Raw genomic sequence first — 24,388 nt, 5'->3', positions numbered from 1 at the left:
AAATACTTGTCGTCATGCTTCAGTGTGTACTTGAGAAGTTTGCATTATCCATCTTTTCACTTGTCCTTCTGTACCCAAAGTGGCTTCCTGGAAGTCTTCAAGCCATTTATTTCACCTGGAGTTTATGAAATGGCAACTCTTAAGGATCTGATTAGTGGGATGTGGTTTGCTTGTTATTTCTAAATAAGGCTTATAGATGATACTGATAAAAATTATCCAAGAGTCTTCACGGACTATAACCATGTGCCTGACCAATAATTTAAATATAAATACTATAACCTCTAGTAGCCTTCCCATTTAGTATAGCACTTGACGTATAGTAGAGGAGAAAGAGCACTGATTTAAGAGTCTTATGACATAAGTTCAAAGCATAGATGTTTTCATTCACTAGACTTTACTACTGTAAATGAAATCAATGAATCTTTGGGAAAAAAACATTAATGCTTTTGCAAACTTATTGGGAAAAGTTTTAGTTTTTCATAACAAATTCAATGCTGTAGAGTGATCTCTTTCTAGGAGTTAGATATTACACCAAACATAGGCGATGAGAAGACATAGTGATCGTGCAGATATTAAAATCTAGTATTTGATTCTGCTCTAAATTTTAAAATGAACACACCAAGACATAAAAAGTTTTGCCAGAGGTCACACTAGAAAGTAGCAGAACCAGGACTTGAATTTCACGTCTCTTGGTCCAATCCCAGTGCTTTCTACTTCTTTCTTAGTGGTTCCCTGGGCAGTGTGCTTCCTCCACAGCAGAATTCAATACAGCATACAGCTTTCACCTGGGAATATCTGATTAAAGAACCACTGTTTGTGGAGCCAGCCATACTCTGCAACATCGACTTTTCTTCTCACGGGCTGAAGGAAATAGCTCAAAATGAAGTACATCTCAGCCGCCTCCCAAAGCAAAACAAAACCAAGCCACAACTGGAAATACAATATTCTATAACCTGGCAATTTAACTCCTCTGGTTATTTTCTATCTCCTGATAACCAAATAGGTATAACGCAGTTTCTTACAAGTCTTTTAACGACAACTGATAGAGATTGGTAAGTACCTTATTTTTTAAATGTATGTATTTTTATTGACCTTGATCCTATTGATCTTAATATCAAAGATTGTGCAATAAGTTTCTTCCATGGATCCAGGTAATAAAAATGTCAACAGGAGCATACTGCTTCAGAAACATGATATCCCTTTAATTTATGTTGCCTTGTCCTCCTCTGTTAGTCTACAAAGACTGAGGATCTCCTTTTGTTCCTGAATTGCAATAACTACCAGTTTCTCAGCGCCTCTGATCTCAGATTCACTAAGAATTGAATAATCATCACAATATCTTATCTATTTCTAAATGTTACATAATTTCTTGATTTAAAGTCTTAGAGATAGGAGAGATTTTAGATGTTATTTGATCCATCTCTTCTGGTTTACAGATGAGAAAATTGATACCCAGATAAATTAAGTGACTTTCAGTGCTATTTAGGTTTCAGCAATTATAATTATTGCTGTATCTCACACATTTACGTTCCTATCAAAAGACAAGCGCATTTCAAATTTAAAACTTTCTTCCCAGATAATCTCCAATGATTCATTAAACACATTTAGAATAAAATTGTGTTTTGAGACAAAACTTTTTCTAAAATATTAAAGTATGTTACGTATTTTACATTGTTTCATAATATTATGTGTATAAATTACCTGCATTTTTGTTAAGGCTACTTTGAGATATAAATGTTGTAGTATAAATCACTTTCTTATTTCATAGGTGATAGCATAATTAAGTCAAATATTTAAAAATATGTGCAATTATTTTAAATTTATGAATATATTCGCAAAAGGTTATTTTCTCTATGTATACTTATAGATAATGAAAAATAATTCTACATATATGTATATGTATACACACAACACACACACACACAAAGGTTTTGTTTATGACACATATACACATACTTATGTAATGAACAGAGTAAAAAAAGTTTAAAAACCTACAGGATAAAGTTTCGTCATTTAACTGTGGAAAACAGATCAAGGAACAGCTCTGATTATCAGAGCCCCCCAAAAATAAGAGTTGGATCATAGAATTAATAATGATGGATGCAGTTATTAGTTTTCTGTATGCATTTATGAAGATAGACACGTTAGATAAAAAATTTCCTCGATGCTTTGTAAAGTATAATTCAATACACACACATGCACACACACACACACACTCCCTTAACTCCTTTAACTCTCTGAGCAGAATATTATATTCAGATTTCCTTCAAATCACAGGCAGCTCTGTTTGGCAAGTTCTAACAGAACTCAGTCAAGGTGAAATCCAGCCAGCTTTTGCTGCTAACAATGTATTCATACAGCTTATGATCTCTGTCTGTTCAGGCTGCTTCTTGCTCTTGTCTCGGAATAAGAAAGGAGTGCTGCTTTCCTGGGGTATGCTATTTGAGAAAGAAAGTAACCTAACACTAACTGCAGGCGGGGTCAGAGTGATGTAACAGGAAGCTCTGATGTTTCCCTTCTGCTGCTGAGCACATACAATGTGACAACACTTCCAATCTACTCAGAACAACCCTCTCTCTCCAGCAGAGTGTCACTCCTGCTTTAGGATCATCAAGCTCTGCTAACTGGACCTCACCCTGCCTGCAGGATACCTCGCAAGGCTCTCACTCTTCCCCACCTTGCCTGGGGGTAAATCTCTCCTGCGGAATCTCAGAAAATCAGATTCCATCCTAAGAATATTGCACCAAGAATTTCCTTAGGAGCTGTGCTGGGTAAGTACATTACTCAAAATAAATATATTTATTCTGAGTAGTATTCTCATGTAGTTTGACGTTTCTACTATAGAATTTAATTGACGACATTGAAATGATGTTGAAACGTATTTTCATTTATTTCACATGTTAAAGAAACTAGAGTGTATTACCCCAAGATGTATACAAAATCTGTTACTACAAGATAATATTATGTACTAGTGATATTCTAGAAAATAAATTTAGCAAGTAATAAAAATCTAAATGGATTAAAAGCATGCTTCTGAACAAATAAAAACAAAATCAAGGAGCAATGCCTTTTAAAATTAGCTACTATTGAATTTTGACAGCTGGAAAACATTTTTTTCCCCTAGGAAGGGTTTTTAAACTTTCCATATAATCAGTACTCTGTGAAAGGGATGAAAGAATAACTATTTATGGGGTCTCAGAGTCTCACTGGCTCTGTAGTTGAACACAATGGAGAATTAAAAGAAAAGTAATCACTTAGGATTTATTACATTTGTCTTCTATTTGCATTTTGCCTCTATTTACACATATATCTCTTACTATTGAACTAATGGAATTTTCATTGTTCGTTGTTGCCAGATGTGTTTAAGTCTCTCTCTTGCTAACCCTGAACTGTTTCTGCTGTATTGGATCATGGGGTGGGCTACAAAGGGAAAAAAACAGCTAGGGTTGAGAAAATGTTGAGATTTCTATATTAACTCCAACTTCAAAACCCTTCAGCTAATAGAATGTGTTACTTCAATTTGTCTGGTATGCCTCTGCACACTTTTGGAAGGAGGGTGTGATATTGAGATAACTGTGGATAAAGAAAAACAACAAAATTTTCCCAAATAAGTATATCAGATTATTAAACAGAGAAATTAAAGTGAGTATTTTAAAAAAAAAAAAGAATTTCCAGGATAAAACTTACTGAAATGTTGAGATGAAACATCTGTTAACGCTTCTTTCAACAGTACAGACTGTCCTGGGCAATTTAAGAAACTAGCGTCTCTTTAAGACGTTGTTGGTATAGAGATATCACAAATTAGTTGCCGAGAAAAATTAGATGTCAGATTTGAGTTCGAATTATATTGATTGACATAATTTATATGTATTTTCTTACCTAAATGAAATTATCATCTGCAAAATATCCTTCAACGGAGAAATCCTGTGCTTAATCACCCATAATCTGGCACATTAGCAGTGGACTACAAACTCATTCTGAGTAACTCCTTCATAATTTTCTACTCAATTTTTCCACAAATTTCTCCAAATAATGGAAACTTCAATTAAGTCTTATTTTTGTGATTCTTTAAAAATGTTGTAGCTGATTTCCAATCTCCTTTCAATCATTAAATGTATTGAGTTTCCTGATGCATGTGTAGAAATGGGAAAAGTGTTTTTAGAGGAGAAAAGGGAAAGAACACATTAAATGCCTAACCCAATGCCATGGGTTAGTAACAAAAATTAAAATAGCATGATTTTTAATTTAGATTATTTTTTAGAAGGAGGTATGGTATTAAGTTAATATCAAATTAATATCATACGTTATAATAAGGAACTCCCCAAACTTCTCTAAGTTTTATTTAATTGCTAGCCAAAAACTCAAAATTTTCTTGCATAATTTAATTAAATTTTTATAACTGTACTAATAGTATGGTTTATAATCTTTATTTTCAAAAAATACTGTTGAAAAACACTAGACAATGAATTTTGAGGGTGATTAGGCAAAATCATATTTGAAAGTTTGAAATAAGAATTCATATTATATTCTAAAGTTTGTATTCTTTAATGATAAGAGAATATCAGAGTATCAGTGCATGCTTAGAATTTTTTTTCTAGATGTTGTTACCCTATAGGATCATAAAATCAATGCACAGAGTCTAAAGCCAGTTCTAAACATGTAAAATGAAACACAGAATTGAGAAATTTCATGAATAATGTAAGCTGAAATATGTTTTACCTGTAATATTCAGTTATCTTTAAGAAATATGCTTTTGGTTATTGCTACAATGTCTTTTTCTCCTAATATATCTTAGCACATGCCAAAATACTATTTTATTAGTTAAAATATGTAAATTTTTAGAATATATACAACTATTCATTCAGGTTGAAAAAATTGGAATAACAGAAAAATAAAAAGAAATTAGAATTGGGTCTGTAATTTTTAAAATTATGTTAAATAAATGTCCGAGGTGTATGTACTTGACTCACCAATGACGCCTAGGATATAATGAGGTTTCAAAGGAGAGAACACCCTAGCATACTGATGAGAACCTTCACATTCACCAGTATATATTATAGTATTGTTTGATGTGTAAAAAATTCATTTCAATAACACCTTCAAAACAATATTAAGATAAAAAAGATTACCTTATATGCATTATGTTAATGTGGAAAAATTCTTTGATAAACACACAAAAACTAATCAGACGTTAGTTAATAGTATTATATATTTCTAACTTACATCATTTTTGTAACCATTATAACAATATTTTGCTTTTAATTTTTATCTCCATGGTTAAAATTTGATAGTAACTGAGTTTTTAAGAATTATCTGAGAGACCTTTATAGAAAAATTAACAAAATAATTTTTAAAGGATCAAAATATACATTCACTAAACAAAATATTTCATACTCTTATGTATGACTTTGAATGGTGCTTGAAAAAATAATTCTGTTTTTAGAGATATCATGATTATGGTGTCAACTTTTCAGAAAACAAATATATTCAAAGAACATTATTTGAAGTCATTGGCTTTATTCCTTATCTTTGTTTAGGATTCAGAGAAGGTTTTAAACCATAAACATAAGCTGTATCATTCCAATGGTGTTAATAAAAGACACTCAGAGAGTCAAGTCTGAAGCACCTTAGTTCTTGTCTCAATCAGACTATCAGAGAATATACTTAAGATGGAAAATCAGTGCACAGCTATTTAAAACATTTGTCTCTGTCTGGTTCTGAAGTCCATGTGTGAACTATAAATGTTTATAATTTCTCAAGAAAGCTCTCTTTTTCTACGAAAGTACTTCTACAATGCTGCACTATTACATTATTTCAAGAAAGCCTCTCATTTAATATCAGAAAATGTTTTGATGCAATTAGGTGGAAAATAAAAATTTACCAGAAACACAAGATCAGGTCTGTATGCTAAACAGATATCTCAGTCATTTTCCCATTTATTCACACAGACAGCCATTTCTGCCCAAATTCTTTTATCAATAGCTGTTATGCAATTCAAAGTACCTGGATAGTTTTCACACCTTAATTTTAGTCCACCTACTTAAAAGTTGGTTTATAATTTTGAAGATATATAGTCTTCATTAGTCTAAAATTGAAGAAATAATAGGTAGAATACATTTATTCGTAAAATTTGGAATATAAATAATGATCTAGTGTGATTCAGGAAAAAAGAACATGTGATTAGATATGTGATAATTAAATCGACAAAACCCATTTAAATAATAGATAATATATTTTTATACATTCAATTGCCATTCCAATTTAAACAGAAAAGTCCTCGATAAATCCAGATTATTATTTTTTCATGTCTAATTGGGATTATAATATTGTTCATTAAATCAGATTAGATCAAATAATCTCTGCATTTTCCCATATTTGAGTAATCTTAAAATCAAATTAATTTGTTTTTTAGTTTACTAAGTTATTTTACAAAAAACAAAGAAGTGAATTTAATTCTTAAAGATGCAATAAGTCTTATTATTATTAAAAAATAAAATAGAATCTCTGGCTGTGAACTGAGTTAAGGTCTATGTTTATTAGGTTACTAGTATTATTATCAGATGGTAAGTTGAAAATATTTTCCTAGAACATGTTTCTTCCTTTTTCTCCTTTACATTAGTTTGTTAACTTAAAAGAGACAGTATTATGCAAAACTAACATACCAATATGTTATTGTTTGCAAAAATGGTCAAAATAGTGCATTTATTTTCAAAACGTAAAAGAAGGTTTATCTTTGTATTCCTTCATGGTTTTAATTAAATGTATGATATGTTTTCTACCTTACTACCAATTAAAAGAAAAAAATCTCAAATCAACCCAACATAAATCTAAATAAATAAATAAATAACGAACCCATCCCTATGGTATTGAGGCTACAGCTCTACACTTTATTGAGGTTGTTGGACGGAGCCCAGTTTTCAGAGAAATCTTATTTCCTTTAACATGGAACATATTTTTTAATTGAAAAATGTTAATATGGCATAAACTTTTGTATAAGTCTGTCATTATTTCTCTATTCAGGTTCAGGTTAACCTGAGCTCAATTGTGTTTCTCATAAAACCATAGTGACTCCTGAGCATATCATCTGGTGTATTAAATAGCAGTGATATAGTGAAATAGCAACTAACTGATTTACGAGAGGGCCCCTCTCCTTACAGCTTAGTCACGTGAAGGATCATTAGCGTATTCATGAGCACACAGGCTAGGTTTTATCAATTAAAACTAAGATAAATTTGTCTTATATCCAAGTACTGATTCTATAAATTTTACAATTGAGTATTAATTTGAACCTGTATCCACTAATTAACCTGGGACCAATCGTTGTGTAGATATTTTGTGCATAAAACTCAATTTTACCTTCCTTCCAAGGATAATTTGAAGGAAAAATTGGAACTTTGGTAAGTACTAGAAAAGAATAAATAATATTATAACAAAAAATAAGGAGAATTAAAACTATGGGAAAAGAATATAATCAATACAAAACTGTGATTTTTTTTTGCGTAATTCTATAGTTGTTTTCAAATGTGAGGCAAAATAGTAGACTTGTTTTTACTTAGATAATGGAAACCTAATATTAGAGTAACACGCTTAAATGTTTTATTAATCAATCTACATATGTTTTTTCTAAAAATTTGTTTTCAATGTTTTAAATCTTTTTTGAAAGCATGCCAATATACTTTATTAGTTAAGGCAAAAAATATAACTTAGTCATTTGTGTGTTAGAAATTTAGGTATAATTGTTGTTTGAATCAATTTCCTGGAATGGAGTACACTTTAGACAGCGTTCATGTCAGGTGTAGTAAGGACATTGCTACATTTTAAGTGTGTTCAACATAATTTCATGAAATCCCAGTTAATTAACTAAAATATCTTGGAACTTGTCCGGTTTATCCATGTAAATATATATGTTTATTGTCAACTTTACCTTGGGTCCTTGACATTTTTAGATGAAGGATGCATTATTAGATGCATATGTCCTAATATCCCTGAGGGACAAATAACTTTGTTTCTTGCCTCAAACAGGAGAGTCTGCCTTCCCTGCTGCAGCACTCCCTCCTGAAGTTCTCAGTGGGAACATCTTCCCACACTGCACGCATCCGAGAGAAGCTCTTTTTAGAGTGGCTTGCTGCTGCTGAGATGATTTAGCTAATTTCTTTGAGGGTTTGCCATGTGCCATGTACATTATTAATTACTCCTGTATAAACTCATTTAATCTTCCCCAAAACTCTAGGAAATGTTATCATCATCTTTGTTCGCAGATAAGAAACTCTAAAACCAAGGCACAGAGCTCTTTAGGAATTTGCCCAAGGTCACATAGCTATCAAGTGGCAAAGCCAGGACTTGAAGCCTGGCCAGCTGGCTCCAGACCTCATGCTCTTAGCCACTCTGCTTCCCTTTCCAATTGGTGCCTGGTACCTTGTCATCCCTAGAGCCAATGGATGCTCTTCCCAGAACCTTAGGTTAAAGTATAGAATGTGCCACTCTACTGAAACAATGATAGAGTAAATAATCTTAGGTTCCCAGGTTAGTCCCTGAGTTTATGTGATCAGCAAGAATTTTTTTTAAAAATCATGTTTTTGTTTCCCATTTCTTTCTCATCAATTGCAAAAAATGAAAAGGAAAAAAAAAAACCTAAAATACCACAGGTGAAATATGAGCTATATTACAGAAGTGCAGCTTAATGGACTTTGGCTTCATAGGAACTCAAAATTCACCACTTCTTAGTTCTCCTTTGTCATCTACAATATGCAAGTGACAATAATACTGCTTTATAAGGTTTTGTGAGAAATCCAGGAAACAATGCATGGAAAATGTTTAGCACAGCACCTGGCACTTAGTAGGTGTTCAACAAATGTTAGTGCTTGTCATAAATCTTTTGTGGACAGGACTGAGGACATAACTTGTTTCCATACAAAAGCTCATTGTAAACAATCCACACACAGACAGAATACAGCTTCTTCATAGGACAGGGACAAGTGTGGTTTGTAACGACTTTTAGACTGATCACACTTATGCCACCATATAGCATATGCCAGAACCTAGTAAAATGGATATTATTAATCACCATTTCTGTAGAACTAGAGCACTTAAAAAGTGTCTTCATACTAACAATTTTAAAAGGTATATTAAACAGAAATTGTCTTTTTCTTTCTTTTACACCTGAAGCTCAATTAAATACAGGGTGTGTCCAAAGTCAACCACCATTGACAAAGCTCCGGCTTGAACTTACATCTACTGTGATTCTAAATCCTATTTTGTTGCACTGTTGTGTATTATTCATTATTAGACCTCTTATTACTGACGTTGCACACAGTCGAATAAGGCTAATGATCCACCAAATTTAAATTCAATCTCTTCTAACACAAGATAATAAAAGTAAATTTATTTTTGTTACATATATGGATTTTGTGGAATTTAGTACATTAGAGATAAATTTATATACTCATCAAGAAATTTTTACTTTTGACTACTATAACAGCTGGAGAGGCTCAAAATTAAAAGAACATTAAGAATGATCAGATTAAACTCAATTTGCAGGGCTGCAAGTTTTTGGTTGTTATTTTGGTTTTGTAAAAATGTCTTTATTACAGGGACTTCTTACTAATGCCTAATGGTAGACACTTACATTTTCTTATGTATTATATTTCAAAAATATGATGAAAAAGTACCTGTACAATAGAATGGTAAACACTCATTTAGGTTTTGGTTTAAGATAATTTATTATAAAAACTTTTTTTTGAATATTTATTAATTATGGACCACATTGAGAATGTAATGAAAACTATAAACTCTTTCTCCAGAACAAAGCAAACTCATCTGCATTCATAGGGATTCACATTTACATATAGTTGCATGAGTTTCATGGGATCTTCCTTTTTGATGGATCCATTAAGAGTTCTTGGACTCTCATTTATGAACCTATGCTAATTCATTCAAACCACAATTTTTTTTTTATAATGAGGTAAATTATATGTATATATTTTTCAGCCACCTCAGATACTTTTAGAAGTATCTGAGTACTCAAAAAACAGACATGGACATCAGAAACAAATGGCCTATAAGATTATTTCCATCAACCAGAGGGCAATTCTGCAGGGCTTTAGGGAAAAACAATCTAGTGGGTAATTGCTGTCAATTTCCCATCTTCCTTTCTGCACTCTTTTCCTTTCACTATGTTCCTTCACCTACACCTGCCTAACCCTCAAGTTCCTTCAAACCAAATGCCCAGTAGCTACTTTCTGGTCTCAGGTGATCAGTAGCATGGAAAAAAAAATTTTGAAGAATTCTTTCTTCTTTGGGAAACCTCAGTGTTTGCTGTTAAAGCCTTCAATTGGTTGGATGAGGCTCACACATACTATTGAGGGTAATCACCTTAACTTAAAGTCAATGGATGGTAGATGTCAATCACATTTACAAAATACCTTGACAGCAACAGCTAGACTAGTATTTGATCAAGCAACTGGGGACCATAGCCTAGCCAAGTTAACCCATAAAATTAACCATCACAACTAGTTAGGGGGATTCATCCATATTTGCTTTTTTTCCCCCAAACTTATACAGGTTTTTAGATTTAGGAAATTCTTCAAAAATTACTACTGGAATGATAATTGGAATTGCAGTGAATTCACTAGTTAAATTAATAAGGATTGATATCTTAACCAACCATATCTTGATATCTCATCCAACCATACCATGGTATACATTCTCCAGTTATTCAGGGCTTCTTTTGGAAAGGCGGAAGACTGAGGTGGTTCTAAATGTACGTAGAGAAAATATTTAAAATAATTATATTATAATAGCGGAGGATAAAGAGATATAAAAGGATATAAGATTTCTACATTTCAAAAAGTAAGGTAGCATGTTTTCCTCTACATCATCCACATAGGACCTTCCAGAATTGCTCTTCTTAGCAAATTAAAATCCGTTCTCATTACAGTATATTTTAAATGGAGAAATTTCTGTTCACTCCAGAATTTAATCCTGTCAGAGAACAGCTGTGTTTTAACTCATATGACTATGTCATTCTTGCTATTAGGGGGTGCTAGGGTTAAACAGCATGATCCTCTGTTTAGAAAGCTCTCACGGTGTGCCAGGCCCTATGCTAGAGGTTAAAGGTAAGTAAGACAGGACCTCTGCTCTGGACAACATCAGCTTCACCTCAGTTTAGTGTAAGACAGTGCTGATTAAAGCATGAACTCTTGATCTTCGCTGCTGACCGATACTCTATTTTTCATCTTGTCACAAGGTCAGGACTGAATGCCTTAACTAGGATGTTTTCTAAAGTGACAAAACCTGATAAATCAGATATTTCCTGTATATATTCATTATATTTGGGAAACTTTGGATTATAGATGAAACACTAAAAAAAAAAACAACACCTGAAATAAAGAACAACATAATGGATTCTACTTAGCTCACAATTGTATGTGCCTTGGTTAAGACATTCTGAAACATCTTCTTTTCAACTGCTTCTAACTTTGACATTTCATACTTTAACAGAAAGATTTTCTTGCATCTAAATCCATCACAGATGTCACAGTTGTGTATCAGAAATTGTTCCTTTTTAAGACGAAAAGAATGTGGTAAAAGAAAATGATATTCTTAAGAATAAAGCTTTGAAGAATGTTTGGTTTCATTAATTTTAACAGGAAGGCCTTCAAATGAGATATGAGTAACCATTAAGGTTTAGAGCAAACTGACGGGTGAAACCCATAAAATGATTTTCCTAAATATTGTTTAGTACTTTAATTAATTGAATTCCTTACATGAGTTAACTTCCTTAATTATACATTTTCCAAAAGGATTTCCTGTGCTGTGTTCCATGTTATCAGTTCAAAAATTATTACAAAAGACTTAGTCAGTCTTTTTGATCATAAAATTAATATATGTCCATATTTACTGAGCCCTATTCCTGCCTACTTCCTTCAAAATAAATATACCAAAATTATCAAAGAGTTTAAGTTTGAGTTTTTGTGTAACTCAAACATCCTTCAAAAATCCACTAACTGTGTAATTTTTCGGATTAACCCTGAAAGCTGTTTGTTCACTAAGCTCTCAACTGTCACAACTCCAGTATCAATAAAAGACTGCACATTTAAGGTTACAAGTTCTCAACTCTCTCGATTCTCGTACCATGCATACCATAAAAGATTACATGTTCAAAACTTTTAATTTATATTTAGATTCTGAAGGCAGAGGCCTGAATAAGCTAAATAAATCTAGTTAATGGGTTCCTAACTTAGAAATAAGAGACTCCAGCTCAGCGTTTCCTCAGAGGGTTTCATTAAGTCTAACTACGCTGTAGGTCTTGAAATAGCATGTACTTAAAAAAAAAAGTTAGATTTTTACACTTAGACAACACTCTGCTCCTAATTACTCAAAATCGTTTAGACTTCAAGGGTTGTCCCACATCATGGTCTATGTTTTTCTTCCAGACATAACTGCATAATGTTATAATCACGGAAGGGAAACAATCTGGAAAGACAATGTATAAGCTTTTCTATCTGGAGAGCTGGCACAGTATATCCATTTCAATTTGAATAACTCTTTGGAGTTAAATTTGTAATAAGCAACAAAGATCATTGTGCATTGTATTATTTTATTGATAGAAGATTGTAATAGAAATTAATGAAGGAATAATTATTTGAGTGAGTTAACTGAGTAACTTTCTAAGTTTATCTGTCTCCTTTTCTCTATTCTTCATCATATGTGCATCATGATAGCACCTGAATATGAAAAAAATGCTAATCTGCCTTATTTGTGGGCCTGTAGACCCTGATTCCAGATTTTAGTGTCTCTTCTTCCTTTTGTTCAGTCCTTTACTTCCAGACAAGTTTACCTCCTGCTAGTACCTCTGATATCAACTGGCATAAATTTAAAGGCAGTTAAGCACATTATCTAAAAGATGATTAAAAATTACCTGTGGGTTTCTTTTAATGAGCATAGAACACTCTCCTTCCAGATAATTCATATGCCTAAGTCCCTCTCCTCCCTGTAGTCTTTGCTCAGATATAAACTTTTCCATCAGGCCTAACCTAATCACTATTTAAAATCAACCTACACCTACGCCACCACAACCCTCTTGCCCATCTTCATCTATTTAGTTTGTCCTAGCTTTTTCCTATAATACCAAACACCTTGCAATAAACCATCCACTATAATTTACATACTTTCTATGTTATTGTTTATTTTCTGTCCATACCACTAACATGTAAGCTCTACAGGTATAGCACTTCTGCCTGTTTTTTTTTCACTAATATATCTTGAGCACTTAGAGAAGTGCCTGAATATAGTAGGTACTTAAAAATTGCTTAATAAGTGATTAAATGAATGAATGTGTTTCTTTTTTTGTGTGTGTGAGGAAGATCAGCCCTGAGCTAACATCTGCCAATCCTCCTCTTTTTGCTGAGGAAGACTGGTCCTGGGCTAACATCCATGCCCATCTTCCTCCACTTTATATGGGACGCCGCCACAGCATGGCTTAACAATTGGTGCGTGGGTGCGTGCCCAGATCCGAACCGTCGAACCGCGGGCCGCAGTAGCAGAGCGCGTGCACTTAACCACTGGCGCCACCTGGCCGGCCCCTGAATGTGTTTCTTTATATCAATCTTTATACAATAGATGCTGGAGCTGAAATTCTGAAGGTGTTAGAATCACTACACATCGCCAAAGATAAAATATTCAGAAACTAATTACCATTTTATTATTCTTAGGTCAACCTAATATTTATCCCTTCACTGCCTTTGTAAAGGAAAATAAATTAGTAAAGATGATTTCTGTAATGTATTTAGTATCCAGGTTTCACTGAATTCTAAGGAGTGACCTTTCAAACTAGGGTAAATGAGAAGGTTGCTCAGTATTTTAACACAAAATGTTGAAGCATTTTCCCAAATGGCCAAAGAATGCCTGAAATTGGCAGAATTTCTTGTTGAAACTGGCAGACTTGCCAACTGTTGCCTCCCAATAAAAGTCTTACTCCATTACTTATTGCCTTTCTGGACAATAGCACTAAGTCTATAGAAGCAGAAGAAAAATTTAGCAGTGAAATTGAAAGAAAGTAAATCAATCTCTTAAGAAAGCATATATGGTAGAATACCAATTCTGTTTAATTGCCAAAAAATTATACATCTGTTTAATAAGTGATGAGTTACATGTTTGTTAATCTGTAATTTATAAAGCTTTTTAAAACATTGATTTATAAATATTTAAAGATAATTCTAAAAAGAATGCCAACTGTCAATGGTGTTTTATAATTGTATGGTCTTGGAAGTTTTCTATACTTAAAGCCAAAGGACTATCTTATAAATTGAAATATATGTTTTTCATTAAATAAAATGATGATTTGTTTGAAAGCATCATGGTGGATTTTCACAAAATATATCTTCTGAACTGACACACTCACAAGTTATGCAATACTTTTCTATTTTAAATTCTCCACGTGTTTGAGACTCAGAGTACTAATTGTTCATTCACCTAGAAATATCATAATTGAGTTTTTTTTCTTCTGAGTGTAGATATGTATATCATTCAGGGAAACAATAATTTTCCTTGGAGAAAAAGATTGATTCTCAAAATACATCTACAGTATTCAGAGAAAACAGGTTGTAAAATGTGTCAGGGTGCTAATTTTCCTATCGTGCAACATATTATCACAACATATTAACACACTGACTGGATTTTAAACCTTAAGCAACAAACTAGTTTGGATTAAGCAACTATCTGTCCTAAATGTAGTATTGCTCAAAACATAAAAGTAAATTGTAAAATAGCTGCTTCTTTAAGTCTTCTAGAACTTTCTGACTTCATTTGATGTGGTCATTATCAAATGGTATACTTACAAAAAAGTTACTATTACAAAACATAAATGATAATAATGCCCTAACAAAAACTGTATTTTGTTTTATGAATTAATCTACATTCAATTTATTTCTGGTATGTTTATATATAGCATGACAACCCAATATTCTACAACTCATTTTCTTTGTACCAAGTAGCTTAAAATAGACAATAATAATAATAAAATAAAACTGAAACCAAAATAATTTTTAAAAGACAAAAGAGTGACAATTTCTAATCTATACGTGCTTGATGAAATGGTGGAAAATGCACTTAAAAATAAACTTTATGTAATAAAAACCTTGACAGAATTTTCAATTCAAGTACTTTGCAATTAAATTGGAGTGCAAAAATGACTAATTTGTCACAGTGAGCAGAGACACATCACACTTTCTCAAGCTAGTATCAGTCCCTACAATGACAAGTGGGTATTCCCAGTAGTCCTGTTCAGAAAAAGACAATGCCGAAATATTTGTTCACTCTCACCTAGATTCAGCAGAGGCACCACATATTCTTGAGAGCCTTTTCTAATAGAGTGCTACTTGTAGGATGAAAAAGGATGTTTTAAAGTCTGAATAACTGTCTCATACTAAGTGAAGTGTAAAAGAATTTGCTGTCAACTTACAAGAGTTTCACTAATTATTACAACTGATTCTCCATTGCATAATGGATTTAAGTGTTTGGATTAAAATTCATATCTGTTTTAGTTCTTCAGCTCTTACATATGCTGGATCACCTTGACTATGTTAAGTATGTCTATTCCAGGAGATTGATAGTAACACCAGAGACATAACTAGCTAGTCTATAGCATGAAATATGACCTCAAACCAATTTTGTAATTCATGATGTTGCCCACAAACAAATATTATTAACAATTCTCTGATTAGTCTTAGTTTAACTAATTTCTTTTACTAACTAGGTCCTCACTTCGTTTGTTTCTAAAAGAGTGGATGAGCTCTCCATGTTTACATATGTCACATTTTTTAATTGCATGGTTTGTTTTTGGTGAGGAAGATTGGCCCTGAGCTAACATTTGTTGCCAATCTTCCTCTTTTTGCTTGAGGAAGATTGTTGCTGAGCTAACATTGGTGCCGATCTTCCTCTATTTTGTATGTGGGATGCCACCACAGCATCGCTTGACAAGTGGTGTGGAGGTCCCTGCCCGGGATCTGAACCCATGAACCCTGGGCTGCCAAAGTGGAGTGCACGAACTTAACCACTACGCCACCAGACTGGCCCCTAACTGCACGTTTTTAAAAAGATAATTTAAAAATTTTACACACGCTAAATTTTTCACCCTTGGAGTAAAGTCAGGACACTGCATTTTGTTACAGGGCTGGTGACAGGATCTTGGTAAATGGCAAGGTGAGGGGTTTGGAGATTCACTCAGATGTTCATGAAATTAGAAATGAAATGAACAGTTAGGGAGTTAAGGGCCAATCAGGAGAACAGAGAACAGAGAAGATTCAGAAAAATTCTCATCTAGAGAATAAATATATATGACTGTAACAATGTAATTATCTTAGCAATTATTGCTTACTGAGTAAAAAGACTGATACAAACCAGAGTGAGGGATGGGATTTGGAAGTAAAAGAACCCAGAAAAAGAAAAGGGGAGTGAACAGAATAAAGAGGAAAAGAGAGAGAAGAGAAAAGGAAAAGCTATAAAAGAAGATAAATTGGTTCAATAAGACGTATTTTATTTGCCAGAAAGGTTAGGAAATAAAAATCCAGCTCTCACCTGCATTGATTATGATCTGGAGATACTTTGGATACACGGCCATGTACGAAAAGTTGGTATGCAAATGTCTTCCAGCTGCCTTGCCTAACATTTTGAATAGGAAAACTTTATCTGCTCTTTTGTTTGGGGAATGGGGTTGAGTGTTAAGCCTAGGGGTTAATTCTTCTGATAAGAGGTGAAGACTGTTTATGAAGAAGTTGTGAGAAGCAAAGACTACCTCCGGGGTGGTAATCATCTTCTAAGACTTGAACTCCATTCAACCAAATAATGACTCTACCTTTAACTGGAGGTTCATAGAATCTGACCTACTGACAAGGACTGTCTGTCTAGGACAGTTTCTCAAAAGATAGCCCAGAAATTGGGCCACATTAATCAATCATACCACATTTAAGGCAGCAAAGCTGTTTGGTAAAATGCAAATCCCTCTTCTCATTCCAAACCTTCCATAGTCAGTCTAGGGTGGCTCAACATACAGAGGGAGGTGATGTTTAAATGAGCCCCATGTGCCTTGAAAACAGTTTTCTCTTTACTGAACTCTGGACATTGTGAGAATAAGACATAATAACACGATTAGGTTCAAATTTACAGTAACAAAAGAGTGAACAAGGCAGATGTTTAAATCAAGTGATTCTCTTTCTAAATAATGAAGTAATAAGTATAAATTCACACTGAACTACACATAAACAACAAGACTTACTTCTTCTAATTCTGGCTTTGAGAATTATTAGTTTTGTGCTTTGGGGGGCATGTTTTCCCTGTCTGAAACACCCTAACTTAAAAGTCTTAGGAACTTGGTAACAATCAAAAATGCGACTTTGCAGACCCTTTTCTCTTTCATTGTACTCAGGGGTAAATACACATACACACACAAATGTACACACATATACAGTGATTCACCAGTTGTTCATCATTGGTGTTCCAAAATTTCCTCCATGTAACTAGGAAAGTAACCTACAGTCAAATAGAATTCGCACACCTAAATCATATTTGTAAAATTCAAAGTGTTTAAATTGTGCATATGACTACGATATAACCATAAAATCTTAAAAGGGGTGTAATCAACAATATTAGGACAAAAGGAAGTCAACTTTCAAATTGGATCGGTACTGTGTGAGGCAGCTCCATTTCCCACCCAACCCCCCTGACCTATTCGAAATACATTGCATTTTTATAAATTTTGATCCATAGATCCACAACAAATACATGATTTCGAAGTAAGGAATCATACTCTGTATACCGTTCTACAAACATTTTTTATAATTTTTAAAATCTCATGCATATAAATAAATGCCTGTATACCTAGAACCCATCTCGTCCATCATGTTCCTCCCTGATTAAGTCACATACATGTCCCCACATTAACATAAACTTATACCAGTCATTCTCTTGCTTTACTTTATGGCTTTACCATGTATATATGTATTTCTAAGCAATGTATTATTTAGTTTTGTTGTTTTTATTTTTACCTTTATGGAAGTGGAATCATTCTGAATACAGTCTTCTGAGACTTGCTTCTTTCATTCAGCATTATGTTTTGGAGATGCATCAGTGTTAACATGTGGAGCTCTGGTTTTTTCTTTTCACTGTTGCAGTGTTCCATAGTATGAATGTATCACAATGCATCTATCCCTTCTCCTGCTGAGTGACATTTGGATTGCTTCCACCATTTTGCTATTACAAACAACAAAGATATGAACATTTTTTTTACATATCTCCTGGTACACATGTGTCTGAGTTTCTTTAGGGAATATATTTACGAGTGAGATTTCAGGATCCTGGCAATTCAAAGTGCCTATACCAATTTATACTCCCACCGACCAACACCGTATGAGGTTTCCATTGCACCACATCCAATGCTTTGTATTATTGTCAAACTTTTTAATTCTTGCCAGTCTGGTGGGTGTAACATCATGTCTCATTGTGGTTTTAATTTGCATTGCCTTAATTATGACTCACAGCAAATTTGTATGTAAAACGAATTAAAATTTTTCTCTAAAACATTTGCTTCTAATTGGGTAGCAGTGACTTGATGTTGTAGAATTATGGTTAAGCCACTTTTGCTTAGTATTATTTAAGAAAAGGACTAACCATCTCTTTTTGGTTAGGTGGTCCAGGAAAAAGAAAGATTATGTTTTATTGCTTTTAAAACTTGGAATGTATGAATAGCATTTCTCATAATGAATAAGAACACAGATTGATAATGCCTAGAATCATATCCCTAACTTTCCATTTCCCTTTATTTAAAAACCTCATCAAATACACATCTCCTTTAAAATAGAGAGGAAGAAAATGAATAATTCCATTCAGATGCATGCATGCTTTTTTTTTTATAATTTTATTTATTTATTTGTTTGTTTTTCCCCCAAAGCCCCAGTAGATAGTTGTATGTCATAGTTGCACATCCTTCTAGTTGCTGTATGTGGGACACGGCCTCAGCATGGCCAGAGAAGCGGTGCGTCGGTGCGCGCCCGGGATCCGAACCCAGGCTGCCAGCAGCAGAGCCCTCGCAATTAACCGCTAAGCCACGGGGCAGGCCCCATGCTTTTTTTTTTTAAATAGATGATTTTTAGAGTAGTCTTAGGTTCACAGCAAAATTGAGTAGAAGGTACACAGATTTTCCCTATACCCCCGATCCCCACTCATGCACAGCCTCCCCCACTATCAACATCCCCCACCAGAGTGGTACACTTGTTACAATTGATGAACCTACACTGACACATCGAGATCACCCAAAATACATTAAGATTCACTCTTAGTGTACAACATTCTGTGAGTTAGGACAAAAGTATAATGACATATGCTTTTTATACTCTTTGGAATATTTTAAATTATTTATGGAGCTTACAAGTCTCTTGAAAGAGATAGCATTTCTTTTTCTACTTTTGTAAAATTATTTCTGATACATTAAAACATCACAGAATGCACTGGAGTTTGTGTCTTTCACATAATTCCTCATTTTGGAAACCACTTGATTGCCCTTATATCCATCAGCTGAATTTAACCAATATATTTCTTCAAGGTTCTGATTTCCTCTTAATAAGTATACTTAGATTTGCATTGTTTTTTCTTTTAGCTTAGTTGTTGTGCTTCACCATGACAACATAACATCAAGAAGTTTTATCTATTATTCTTATTTGCTGTATCTCTTTTCTGTGTTTCTAGGGTTTAGTTAATTGTGATTTCATAGTGTAATCACTTCAACCAGTGGTGCTACTTGAACAAAATTAGTTTTCTTTTGAATTTTTTCTAGGTATCTCTATCATTTTTATTAAAGCTTTATAATATTTTCTTTGTATTCTCTCTTCTTGGACATTAACCTGTTTTTTGGTACTACAGATACTGATATTTTTCAGAGGAAGGTGGAAGTAAGACCATGCTGACATATACATTATTCTATTAATATGTGCAACACATTTACTAACCAAAATTAACTCATAAACAAATATTCTGATAGCCAGAAGTAACCATTGACATATTTGTTTTCTACTTATTCCAAATCACCAAAAGGGTAGAAAGATTCCTTCATAGCATTTTCAGTTGCAATGAAAAATGAAATTTCTAGAACCATGCAGGAAAAACAATAACACTCCATGGTCATTTCTATTTCTAGTGGTATTTTCTAGCAAGTTGGGAAAATATTCAAAATAAACTTCAACTTTGACCTTCTGAATTCCATATGTATGCTAGTAAAGCCTGAGACTGACAAGTTATTTTTTCCAAAATAGCCTGTAGAAAATCCAGAGTCTAAATATATGCAGTTTCTGTTGATGTAAAAATACACATCTGTTTAATATGACCAGATCCTGATCCTAATTGTAACATATATTGGACAATGTATAATAATATATAATAAATCATTAAAATATGTGATGGTATAAAAATTTAAAAAGCAATTTTACAAAATAATTAAAAATGTTTTTTGATTCACAAAAGATTTGATTGCAAAGATTGCCTTTAACATTAGCTTTCTTAATGCTTTTGAGCTTTCATATAAAGATCCCTATTGACTTCATAGACATCCTTGGTGATAATTCAGAGATTATTCTTAGAAGTAGCAGCAAATTGATAACTCATAAGGGTAAGTTCAATAAAAGCCTTTCAAACCACAATAAGAGCTAATGGAGATAAATAATTTGCAAACGCAAATTTGACATTTTTGAAGTTCTACAAGTCCATGTACTGTATAAATGCCAACAAAGTAAGCTAGATTATAGCTATATCTTGCTTTCAACATTAGTTTGAGTCTGAAAAGATGCATGTAAACCATGTTTATATACATTAAGTCTTTGTTTAGCAGTGGACAAATCTCACTAGTTAATAACACCATGTGTTTAAGGAGAGTTAAATCTCATTGCTGACATGATCTAGCCTCTGCTCCCTCTTTACAAGGTCTACATCACTTTTTCTCCCTCATTCACTCAACTTCTATTACGTTGACCCTCTTTCTGCACTTTGAACCAACCACGTTATTCCCTCCTCAGAACCATTGACCACGTCATCCCTTCTACCAGGAACAACATTTCTGCTGAACATTTCAGGGCATCTACCTCTTCCAAGTGCTAAGATCTTGAACAACAGGTACCATCCTCTATGTTTGTGCCCCTTAAAATCCTCATTCTTAAGAAATAAGATGCCAAGAACAAAGTTCTTGATTACTTCCAGGTTAGCGTGGTGGCAACCTTCATGTGCCTGATACATCTCCTCCCAACTGCCCTTTAAAATGCAACATCTAAAATACATATGTACATGATTTTAACAAAGAAACATACTAGTATATAATTTTAAGTTCTGTAAAATCCCACTATCCACTAATACTATTACCAAATTCACAAGAATGTTCTCTTGTCATCCAGGGTCCTACGATGATACATCAACCATTTGTGCTGCCACCTCTCAAAACTTTGGATGGCCCTACTTTCAGGTATTGCACACATCCCAAAAGAACATCCATGACCTAATGAAAGTAACGTGTTGGATTTCCAATGAAGTCGAGGATAATATGAACGTGTTAATGATAGTAAGAAAGACTTCACAGAATAATACACAGTTTAACTTCAAATTACTTGTGAATAAAGGAAAACTTTGAAAGGCAGTCCAATAAATACTGACCAAGATGGAATAATGGACATCTATCAAACTTACAAAGTCATTTCCTTAGGACCTTTGAGTATAGATTTAGCCTTCATGTTGTTGTTCCCTAGTCCAGAGGACTAGGAGTGCTAAATTAATTAGAATGGGTTCTATCAGATTTAGTAATATTAGTAATTTAGTAATATTAGCCACCAACACACAAACACACACACACACACACATACATATATAACGTCTGTGGCAAATCTTATTATAACTATAGCTATAACTATATATATATGTTTACACACATATATAGAAAAATTATGTTTAATGTTATAAAATAATAGGGCTAAGTTGCTCATTTTGACTAAATTCCTTTCTTCTGTAGAGTTCTTTGTTTTCTGATTCACATAGTCACTGATATGTTCCTATAAATGGATGTAAAACTTCCCCATAATTGGAACATAAGAGGATATCTTGTTTATAAATAAGGGAACAGAAAAATAGGGAGCGAGCTGTTTTAAAATTTTAAATTGCTCTAGGTACCATTTTTAGAACTCCTGGCAAAGAAGTTTCAACTTTAATCCTGTGCATTAATTACAAGCTTCAGGGGCATTGGTGCTTCCAAAAAGATGACTGTTGCAGACGGATGTGTCCTTTTATTTATATCTGGCATTACAGTACCATGTAAGATAAGATATCAATTATGCAATTGTTGTTACACCTCACAGCCCTCTTCCTGACAAAATTAAAGTAGCTTTCCTGTCCTAACTTATTTTTAGACTGCAAAGTATTTAAAAATTCAATCATGTATCATCTTAATAAACTATAATAGCATTAATGAAAAATAAAGACTACTAAATTATTTTATCTTAAATTCAAAGCTGAGTGACATAATTTCATCTTCTGTACTTCAGCTGTGATTTTTAAATGCCAAAGTCATTCTACTGGACCCAAAAATAGACCCTCTATAATAATCCTTTGTCCCACAGCATGTCTTTGGGAACCCATCATTGTTGTTCTATCCTTTTATGTGTCAGCTTCCTTTGCACATTACATTTCATATGACTCACTGTTCCTTAGTGCAAGGTTTGAATGCTCAAAATGCCTACTTACATCTGACAGCTGGATTTTTCTTCCTGAACTGTTTTATGTGAAGTGGTGCCAGATCAATTTTTATAAGGCCCCAATTTTCTGAAGACATATAGGAAAGAGCATAACATGGAAGAAAAGTCACTTACTAAGCAAAAACTGATTTTGACCTCCACTATCTGTGTGTACCAGTCATCTTCATGTGGAAACTAAGAGGATGACACTATTTTTTCTGAGTGTTCTTCGAACTTATAAATCCTAACATATATTGGATAGTTTGGAGGAGATAAATTGGAAGTGGCTTGACAATGAAAGGTCCAAATTTAAACTGCTTTCTCTTCATTAGATTGAGCTTACAGGACTTGCAGAGTATTGGTAAGATTTTTTTTGTGAGAAGTTAACTGCCCCTTTTGTAATTTTTAAAATTGTATGTCGAACAAGTGCAGTTTACGGTGGATATGTATTTACATTCCAGCAAGAAAGAGGTTGAAAAATCATCTCTGGGGAGATTAAAAAATATAACTGAGAACCAGTTGCAGTTTGCTATCATATTATTTTAAAATATTATTTCGACTCATATATGGTTTAATTTTAACCCAATAAAAGAAGCACAGAACTGAGATTTAGGAAAGGGAACTCCTAGTGCTATAGCTCAGCTACCACAGCTGTGGGATATGAGGCAAATCACTACACTCTCCTGCACTCCTCCCTTCTAAGTCTGTAAAATGAGCAGGTTATACTGTAAGACCTCTCAGGTCCATTCCAGCTCTGAGATTCTGGAACATCTGACTGTAACTACTCTGAATTAAAGACAGGAGCTGGAAATAAAATATCATCTGAAGTTCTTTGTAACAAATAATATGATTTGTAATAGCTCACTTCCTCTAACTTTGAATATTTTTGCATTGCTTTATTGACATAATCATTCAGTAGACTCTGAAACTTGACAGATGGGTGAGAAGTGGGAAAGAGAAAAAAATAAGGAGAATATTTCAGGCGAGACTGAATTTTGGCAATATAAAGATCTGTTTCTAGTTAGCACTAAAGTTTAACAGTCTTATTGAAAATTCTTTCCGACTTTAAGATAGTAAAAATATTAACTTTTAAATTTCTAATAATTTAATAGGTCTATTTTCACATTTAAATCTTAATCCAACTCAAAGTGAATCTCAGATATAAACTTTTTCCAAAATTGATGGACAATTGTATCAATACTTTTCATTAAATAGTTCATCCTTTCTATTACTGTTTGAAACCTAAGTTGTTATATTTACTAAATTATATATATAAAATTAATTTGAATTCTGGGGTCCATTTGTCTTGTCATTGTTTGTTATTTATTCAACTGAACTTGAGAATTATTCATTACCTTGACTGCATTATATTTATAGCTTGGGGATAATTATGCATCTTCGTACATTTTAGTTTTGCATCTATTAATACAAATGTCTCTATTAAAAATTATTTTATGTCTATAAAATAATTATATATTTTCTTCAAAATGGCTCTACATGCAGGATGATGCCTGGTTCTTGAAGATTAGGTATGACTTTCACAACAGGGCAGGATGAAAGTTTTCTCAGCAAACAATATGAATAGTTCAGAGAATCAGGAGTGAGTCAGCTTGACTAGAACAGTGGGAAGTAAA

At 33.3% G+C, this 24,388-nt stretch overlaps 1 protein-coding gene across 2 annotated transcripts in view; it reads left to right on the top strand.

The window, feature by feature from the left end:
- Positions 1-2,576: 2,576 nt before the first annotated feature.
- Positions 2,577-24,388, top strand: part of CALCRL (calcitonin receptor like receptor) — a 102,382-nt gene continuing 80,570 nt past the window's right edge. The window contains exons 1-2 of one of the 2 annotated variants that reach the window (XM_087435465.1): positions 2,577-2,771; positions 21,429-21,496. The gene's annotated coding sequence lies outside the window, so the exon portion shown is untranslated. The remainder of the gene's footprint in view (positions 2,772-21,428; positions 21,497-24,388) is intronic. The other variant, XM_004426715.3, reaches the window with a different exon arrangement.

This window comes from Ceratotherium simum, chromosome 9 (genome assembly GCF_057802395.1).
Source record: "Ceratotherium simum simum isolate JZ-2026a chromosome 9, ASM5780239v1, whole genome shotgun sequence".
Lineage (NCBI taxonomy): Eukaryota > Metazoa > Chordata > Mammalia > Perissodactyla > Rhinocerotidae > Ceratotherium > Ceratotherium simum.
This window is presented reverse-complemented; position numbering and strand designations above follow the sequence as displayed.